Source organism: Cricetulus griseus, chromosome 2 (assembly GCF_003668045.3).
Source record: "Cricetulus griseus strain 17A/GY chromosome 2, alternate assembly CriGri-PICRH-1.0, whole genome shotgun sequence".
Lineage (NCBI taxonomy): Eukaryota > Metazoa > Chordata > Mammalia > Rodentia > Cricetidae > Cricetulus > Cricetulus griseus.
In genome coordinates, this window is record NC_048595.1 from 41,395,008 (window position 1) to 41,404,358 (window position 9,351).

Sequence of the window (9,351 nt, forward strand, 5' to 3'; positions counted from 1 at the left end):
ATCTTTAATTTTTATTGTTACTTATGTGTATGTATCTGAGTGAATGTATGCCTTGTGTGAGAGTGTGTAAGGTCATGAAAGGTCACTGAAGTCACTGGAACTGGTGTTACAGGCAGTTGTGAACTAACCAGTGTGGGTACTGGGAACACACTGCGCCCTCTGGAAGATCAGTACAATCTCTTGACAACTGAGCCACCTCTTCAGCCATCTTCCCAAAAGTCTTACAATGGCGAATTTTGTAAATGGGCGCCTTCCTTCCTTCTTTCTTTCCTTCCATTTTATTTTTTATTTTCATTTTTTGTTAAGACAAAGTCTCAATTTGTAACCCTGGTTGGCCTGGGACTCCTTATGTAGACTACATTGGCTTGAATTCACAGAACTCTAACCTGCCTTTGGCTCCCAAATTCTAAGATTAAAGGCATGGCTCACCAGGCCCAGCTCTTTCTTCCATTCCTATTCCTTTCCTTCCTTTTTACTTTTGTTCCATTGTATTTATTTGTGTGCATGGGCCATGGTGCATATAAATGGGTGAATATAAAGGTCAGAGGGGCATGGAGAGATGGCTCAGTGGTTGAGAGCACTGGCTGCTCTTCCAGAGGACCAAGGTTTAATTCCCAGCACCCATATGGCAGGTAGCTCACAACTGTCTGTAATTCCAGTTCCAGGGGATCTGACACTCTCACACAGACACGAATACAAGTAAAAACACAGATAAATGGATAGATAGATACATGATAGATAGATAGATAGATAGATAGATAGATAGATAGATAGATAGATAAAAGGTCAGAGGACACATTGTATGAGTTGATTTTCTCCTTCCACCAGGTGGGACCTGGGGATTGAACTCAAGTCATTAGGTGTGGTAGCAGGTACTTTTATGCACTGAGCCAACATTGGGCACAGGCTCACCATTAAAAGCAGTAAATGTGCACACCTTTAATCCCAGCACTCAGGAGGTAGAGGCAGATAGATCTCTAAAAATTCCAGGCCAACCTGGTCTACAAAGTGAGTTCCAGAACAGCCAGGGCTACACAGAGAGACCATGTCTTAAAAAACAAAACAAACAAAAAGCAGGAAATGAACTTCTTGTTTCTTCCATTCTTTCCTCCTTCCTTCCTTATAGTCTTATTCTTTCCTTCCTTCCTTCCTTCATTCCTTTGATGAATCCTACATCAGAGTTTCTATGTGTACATTAACACAGTAACTGTTGTCCCTGTTACTCGCCATCCCCACCCCCATGTTTTTGTGCTCTCTGGCTGGCTCCATTCTCTCTCTCTGTCTCTCTCTGTGTGTCTCTGTGTGTCTCTGTGTGTCTCTCTGCCTCTGTCTCTGTCTCTGTCTCTGTCTCTGTCTCTGTCTCTCTCTCTCTCTCTCTCTCTCTCTCTCTCTCCCCTCTCCCCACTCTCAGACCCCCTGAAGGCCACATGTGGCTTTCCTTCACTTCTCAACTAAAACTACACACCCTCCAGAAAGCCTTCCACCATCCCCTCAGGTAGAGCTAGGTGTGTTCTTTTCCAAGGATCCCTGTGACAATTTATACCTTCCTGGTCATTCTTTTTGGGTTTTCTTTTTTTGTTTGTTTGTTTTTTGTTTTTGTTGTTGTTGGTTTTGTTTGTTTGGTTTTGGTTTTGGGGACAGGGTTTCTCTGTGTAGCTTTGGAGCCTATCCTGGCACACACTCTGTAGACCAGGCTACCTCTGCCTCCCAAGTGCTGGGATTAAAAGCATGTGCCACCAACTCCTGGCCCTTCCTGGTCATTCTTACTCCTCTTTCCTACTTACTTGTCTGTCTTTCTAACTAGACTACAAACTTTGTGAGAGCAAGAATTATGTCTCAGACCTGGTGTGGCAGTGCAGGTTTTTAATCCCAGCACTCAGAGGCAGAAGCAGGCAGATCTCTTTGAGTTTGAGGCCAGCCTGATCTACATACATAGTGAATTCCAGCCCACCCAAGGATACATAGTGAGACCCTGTCTCCCCCACCCCCACACACAAAATAAAGTCTTTTTCAGTTATCATTAAACTTGTAGCACTACTCTGATGCTTAACACATAATAGGTGATTGGTAGATACAAACTAAAGAATGAGCAAGACGCAGTCACTTCACTTAAGAAATCTAGTGAAGAAAAGGAAGTCTAATGGGGATACAAGGAAACACTACACTGACAAGGTGGTGCACACGTGTAATTCCAGCTCTCAGGAGGTGAAGGCAGAAGAATTAAGAAATGCAAGGTCAACCTGACCTACCTAAATGAAACTCTCTCAAAATGGCAAAAATAAATAAATGAAAATGCTTGCTGTGAATGTCTACTGACCTGGGTTCGGTCCCAAAAGGAAAAAACTGACCCCTAAAAGTTCCCATATGCACTGTGGCATGGTCTTCCCCACTTCTCTCCCTCCCTCCCCCTCACCTTCTCGCCTACCCTCCCCACTTTATGGATATCTTATTGATTATTCTCCACTACCATTTTCAAATTGTTTCTATACCACTTAATTGAGAGCTACTGCAGGCTTTGGTTTACAGAACTTTATGGCTTTTTGATCCTATGTTGGCCCCGAACCCTGAGCACAGTCAGACCAAGGAAAGTTCTTTGAATCCTGTAAATATGTACTATGAAGTCTTACACGAACTGACCTCCAGCACTCTTGCAGCCCACACTCTGTACTCCAACCAATCATCAGCACTTTTCAGTTCCCTACACAAAATTTGGCTCCCAAAAGCCTTAGGTCCCCACACATACCAATGTCATGTCCCCTGCTCCTTCCTACTCATTTTCCTACTCCTCATTTGCTAACTCCTACTCACTATCCACATTTCAGCTTAGACATTACTTCTGAAGGAAACTTCATTTGATGTCTTCCCATTACATGGTTCTTTACTATCCTGTGGACGGAAGTTACACCTCCCCCACCACCACTATCACACATTTCTATATTTTTTAAGATAAAGTATTTTTAAATATTTATTTTTATTTACTTCTGTGTGTCTGTCTGTGTCTGAATGAATGACGCCTGTATGTAGACGCTCCTGGAGGCCAGAAATCAGTTTTGGATACCCTGGAACTATAGTTTACTCAGGAGTCTCCCGATGTGGGTGCTTTGAACCCAACTTGTGTCCTATGAAAGAACAGCTAGTGCTTTTAACTGCTGTACCACCCAGTCTTGCCCTTATTTCTTCACTGTGTCATTCACCATACTTGTAAACATTTGATCATCATGTCTTCATTAAATCATAGAGTTCATAATTCAGCCCTTGGACTATAGTGTATTACAGACACTCAATTAACATTCTTTTTTAATAAGTTCTGAATAAATGAATCAAGGCCTTTTTTTTTTTTCAAGTATGGTTTTGTTGCCCAGCTTTCAGCAGGCTTCCATATTGGCACTAATTACTTCAAACCAGAGACTCACCACTTAGTGACTTAGTATTAGAAGCATTTCTCAACAGCCATTATGAAAGAAGGCTGGGACCAACAAGATGGCTCAGCTATTAAAGGCACTTGCTGCAAGTCAGAAATCTCGAGTAAAGTCCTGGTTCCCACATGGTAGATGGAGAGAACCAATTCCTGAAAGTTGTCCTCTAGCATTCATATGTGCACATGTACAAACTAAATGTTTTGTTTGTTTGTTTGTTTATTTGTTTTAAAAAAAGGAAAAAGCATTAAGGTTAGCTGAGGATACGGTTCAAAGCAGTGTGCTTGCCTGGCATACGTGCAGCACTGGGTTTGATTTTGAGAGGGGTGGGGGGAGTCTGGAGAGCTGGTTTGGCAGTATGATCACTAACTTTTCTTGCAGAGGACCAACTCCAGTTCCAGGAGAACCAATGCCCTCTTCTGCTTCTGAGGGCACTCACTCATGTGGCGCACTTACACACATACAGACAAAGCACCTGTTCACATAAAATAACATTTAAGACATTAAAAAAAAGAATCAGGATTTGTTGCCCTACAGGGAAAATATTTGAAGCAATACTGGTTTATGCAGAGTTCTCATTGTCTTCCTTTTGCCTTGGACCGTTTCTGGAGATTCGTTCCTTGCCATCAAAATTGCCCAAAACATTAATATATTACAGCTCTTGGCTCCAAACTATTTTACTTGGCACCTATTTAGAGGCTACCAACCTGCCTTTCTATTGGAAAGAGACTGGTATGGCTGAGGAGCCAAAGAAAAGACAGTCATCATCTTCAGTGACCTCCCAGTCTACTGACAGTTATTTCCTTCTCACCACTCTCCCAGTACTGGTTTCTTAGTAGTCCTTCTAGCTTGTATCTTGAATATTAGTTGAAATTCTTCTGGAAGGGAGAATTTTTATTCTCTTCAATTTATATATTTATCCAATCATTTATATCAATAAAGACTCAGCAACACTTGTTCCTTTTTTTTTGAGATATAATCCATTATATGATTCTTTTGTTCAAATTGTTACAGCTTTGGTCATTGGACACAGTCCTTTGCCTTAGCTTTCTGAGTCTCTTTTGGCATGTTCTCAGCCAGACACCCTGTCTATCTCCAGACTCACTTTATTATTTTCTCAGCTTTAACCTGGAATCCATCCAAGAAGCCATGGTTGTTTTCATTGAAGATGAGTGATCAGAAACCAAACGTGCCAGGCGTGTTGGCTTCACACCTTTAATCCCTGAATTTGGGAGGTAGAAGCAAACGGATTTCTCATATGTTAAAGTCCAGCCCAGCCCACATGCAGGCCAGCTAAGGTTACATAAACCCTGTCTGAAAGAGAGAGAGAGGAAGGAAAGAAAGAAAGAAAGAAAGAAAGAAAGAAAGAAAGAAAGAAAGAAGGGGAGGGAGGGAGGAGGAGGGAGGGAGGGAGGGAGGGAGGAGAGGGAGGGAGGGAGGGAGGGAAGGAAGAAGAGAAGAGTACTAAGTATGATCATTTCTACTGGGGTATCACTGCTTCTATGCACTTTTTTTCTATGCACTCTCAGAAAACAGAGGTAGAAAATATATATTTTTGATCATATATAAGAAACAGCAGTATCTATCTCTGTATCTGTTTTAAAACATTGATAGGGCCAAGAGCCTGAACACACTTAGCCCAGACCATAACTGCCAGTAACAGAGGGGCCCTCATCTTACAGAAGAGGGAATGATCAGAGTTCACAACCACACTGAGCCTTAATGAGTTATTGTGGAACAAAGGAGAATAGAAAGAATTTTTAAATTTATTGTGTAAGAAAATTAGAAAATAAGGTAAATTTAGCCACTAAATCACCCAGTGGCTAAAAACTTCCAATGCCATCTTCTGTATCTGCAGAATCAAAGTATAGGATATGCATTGCTTATTTGTTTTGTTTGTTTGTTTGTTTGTTTTTCCAAAGCTTTTTTTTTTTTTAATAACAGTAAGATCCAGGGTTAGTTTTTATAGCCGCGGCTGGCCCTTCTGCCTCTGACACGTTTGAACTTCCGGCCCTTGGAGCAGACATAGGGTTTGGTATGGCTGTGTGGTGTTCCTGGGGCCTTGCCAAAATGCCGGTATACCTCTTGGCCCTTCCGAGGACCAGACAAGAGCACAGTGCCACGGCCCTTGGGAGACTCCAGAGCTAACTGGTCAAACGTGAGGATCATGCCTCCAGCCTTCAGGAGGCCCGGCTGCTCACCCGCAGTGCACACACCTTCAGCTTGGGCACTTCGAGAATCCGCACATCATCTGTGACAGTCCCCACAACCACAGCTGTCGTGTTCTCTTGGCCAGGAAGAGAACATTTTTCAGATCATCCGAGACAGGGACAGAGGTGGCCGGTTAGTGCGACTCATAAACAACCTTTTCAGCACAACCTGATTGAAGGTGGAGTTGGTTCTTCTGGCCAGAAACCTGTACAGCTTGACTAGCAGCCGCAGGTAGATGTCCTGGCCCTTAGGCTCCTTGTGCCCGAACCTTTCGGTCCTTGTTGTGTCGAATGTCAACACCCATGATGGCGCATCCTGCTCGGCCAGGTCCGGAAAGCTGCATTGCTTATTGTACAGGATGTAATGACAGACAAAAGAACGTGCTACATTAAAAAAATACATTAAGAGAGATTAATATTCTTCATGTTTCCTAACTTTATCCTATATGGTTTCATACTATTTTTCTGTAGCTTTAAACTTTTTTTTTGGTCTGGTGTTTGCTTTTTAACTATCAATTATTTATTTATTATTGTGTGGATGTGTGTGCATGATGTATGTGTGTGAGTGTCTGTGTGTGGCATATGCGTGTGCATGTGTTTGTGTGTGTGCATGGTGTACGTGTGAGTACATGATGTGTGGGTTGCACTTGTACCACAGCGAGTGTGTGGAAATCAGAGGAGAACTTTTGGAGAGTCAGGTCCGGTCTCTTCCTCATCCTTGTTTAGTCAGTCTCTCTGTTGTTTATGTCATGCTGCATACTTCAAACTAGCGGACCCACAAGTTTCTGAGTGATTCTCCTGCCTCTGCCTGCTGTTTCACAGTAGGGTGTTGTAGCCATCTATAGTAACCCTACTTTGCGGTGCCAGTCTGTAGTAACCCATCTTTGTGGGGCTTTAATTGGATCCAGCCGGCTTGCCGGGTTTGCACCTGAGAGGGGGAGTGTGGATTGAGAAATGGCAGATAAAGATGCTAAGGAAAAGACAAAGACACAGAATAGAGTCAGGAGGGCCATCCAGTGAATACTTAATGACCCAAGTTTATTCTTCAACATTCTTAAATACCCCAACCAAAAAGGGGAACTTGGCAAAAGACTTCTTTATCAAGGTACAAGGAAGAAACAGACCTTCTTCCTTAATTCTCCAAACATCTGGTAACCACACCTTAGACTAAAATTTTCATTAATTGGCCTTGATGTTTAAGAGTAACCACACTGCGGGGCGTTGGTGGCACATGCCTTTAATCCCAGCACTTGGGAGGCAGAGGCAGGTGGATCTCTGTGAGTTCGAGACCAGCCTGGTCTCCAGAGCGAGTGCCAGGATAGGCTCCAAAGCTACACAGAGAAACCCTATCTCGAAAACAAAAACAAAAAAAAAAAAAAAAAAAAAGAGTAACCACACCTTAGAACAAGTCTCTTGTTATTTACATAAAACATCCACCACCAAGACCAAACATCCCACAGTAGCCACGCCTTGGACTTTTAGGTCTTATGACTTTAACCTTGGAAGAGTAAAGATAGTTTTGAACCATCTGATCTTAAGCCAAGATGAAGTGAAGCCATTTTTATGGGCCCGGCAGTAGGTGTTACAAATTTGTGCCACCACATCCAGTTTTTTGGTGTGGGCTTAGGGATCATACTCGGGGCAAGCACTGAGCCATCTCACCATTTTGTGGTGTTTGCTTTTGAGATTTAACCATGTTGATACAGAAAATTCTGGTCTGTTCATTTTGAAAACTCTTAATAGTAATCTTAATAGTAACCTGTTGTTATGCCTCATCCTCTATATTATTTCTAAACACTACCAAATTTCCTGTAAGGCATTTGTAGTAGTTATATGTAATAGACAGTATCCTACAGAAAAAGGAAAGTTGATGGCCCTCTTCTCACCCTAGGGACATTATAACTGTCACAGTCACATGGGTACTGTGTCTTTTGAAGAACACAGTACGAGGGTTTTGTTGCCTGGCCAACCACCCTATGCTCTTTGTGGGGATGAAATTTGCATGTTGTGTAGCTGAATGAATATGGTGAGCTATCTATCACCTCTTTGTTTCCTTACTTCAGTTTTATATTTCATCACTAATCTACTTGGTGATGGTTATCCTTTGGAATTACCTTTGGAACTATTTGTAAGTTTTTTTTCCATTTTATTGTATTTTGTAATCTCCAGTCTCATTTACCATTTGAACAAAAAGAGCTGCCTTTCAGATTGAGTCTGAATTGTCTGAATATAATTATTATTACATGTATTCATTTATTTTTTGTGTATGCATGCATGTGTGTGTTTGTGTGGGAGGGTTGTGGGTGTGGGTGTCAGTATGCATGCATGACATGGTGTTTATGTGGAGATGGAGAACGATTTGCCAGAGTTGGTTTTCTTCTTCTGCCTTGTGGATCCCTGGGATTGAACTCAGGTCATCAGACTTGGTGGCAAGTGCCCTCACCTGTTGAACCAACTTGCCAGTCCTGCCTTGACTGAATTTAGATGTAATTCAAGAAATAATTTGGTTGAAACAACAACTATTGTGGTAATATTTTTGTTAATGATTTAATAAAGCTTGACTGAAGATCAAAATGAAAAGCTACGGTTTGCAACCGGGCAGAGGCGGAAACAGCAGTTTCAGATTTTTAGGCCTCACCATCCAGGGGGAGCAGAAAGGATATGTGATAGATAGGGTTTTAGTTGCGGGGGAGGGGGGGAATAGGGGAGCATGGGTGGGAGAAGGGAACTGGGATTGTCATGTAAAACAATCCTGTTTCTAATTCAAATAAAAAAAAAGTTGGAAAAAAAAATGAAAAGATAGCCACTGCCATAGAAGCTGAGCAGTGGTGGCACACATCTTTAATCCCAGGATTCAGGAAACAGGGGCAGGTGGATCCCTGTGAGTTCAAGGCCACCCAGCGCTACATGAGAGTGAATCAGTCTAGAAGAAAAGGAGCTCACTCCTTTAACCCCAGCTCTAGAGAGCTATAAAAGGAGCTCAGGATCTCATGTGGCATTCAGTCTTGGGCAATTAGTCTCCAGCCATGTTGAGGAATAGGATCTCCCAGCCTTGGTAGAAGTAAGAGCTCTCTGGTGGCTTGGCTGTTTTGCTTCTCTGATCTTCAGCTTGAATTCCAATATCTGTCTCTGCATTTTATTATTGCTGCTACATACTGCAGAAATTTAAGTGCTATAATTATCCATTTCTACAATAACTGTCTTATACCTTGCCATTTTGTTATTTATGCAAGAATTTAACACCTAGTTCTAACTAAAAATTAATCATTATCAAAGTTAAGGAATTTAAATGCAAAAAGTTTCAAAGGAGAAAGCTAAATAGGGCATGGTGTCACATGCTTTTAATCTTAACACTCTGGAGGCAGAAGCAGGCCAACTTCTGTGAGTTCCAGACTTGTCAGGTCTACATAGTGAGACTCTGTCTTGAGAGATAGGGGTTGAGGGGAGAGGAGAGGAAAGGAAGAGAAAGTCAGATTTCTTTCTTTTTTTTCTCTTTCTCTTTCTTTCTTTCTTTCTTTCTTTCTTTCTTTCTTTCTTTCTTTCTTTCTTTCGACAGGGTTTCTCTGTATGGTCCTGGCTGTCCTAGAACTTGCTTTGTAGATCAAGGTGGCCTAGAACTCTCAGAGATCCACCTGCCTCTGCCACCAGAGTGCTGGAACTAAAGGCATGCTCCACCACCACCCGGATTCAGATATCTTTTTGAGGATCTTATTAGTTGTTTGTCA

The 9,351-nt window shown here is 42.1% G+C and overlaps 1 pseudogene; it reads right to left on the reverse strand.

Annotated features, from left to right (window-relative positions):
- Nucleotides 1-5,333: 5,333 nt before the first annotated feature.
- Nucleotides 5,334-5,956, reverse strand: LOC100755814 (annotated as a pseudogene).
- Between the last annotated feature and the right edge of the window lie 3,395 nt (nt 5,957-9,351).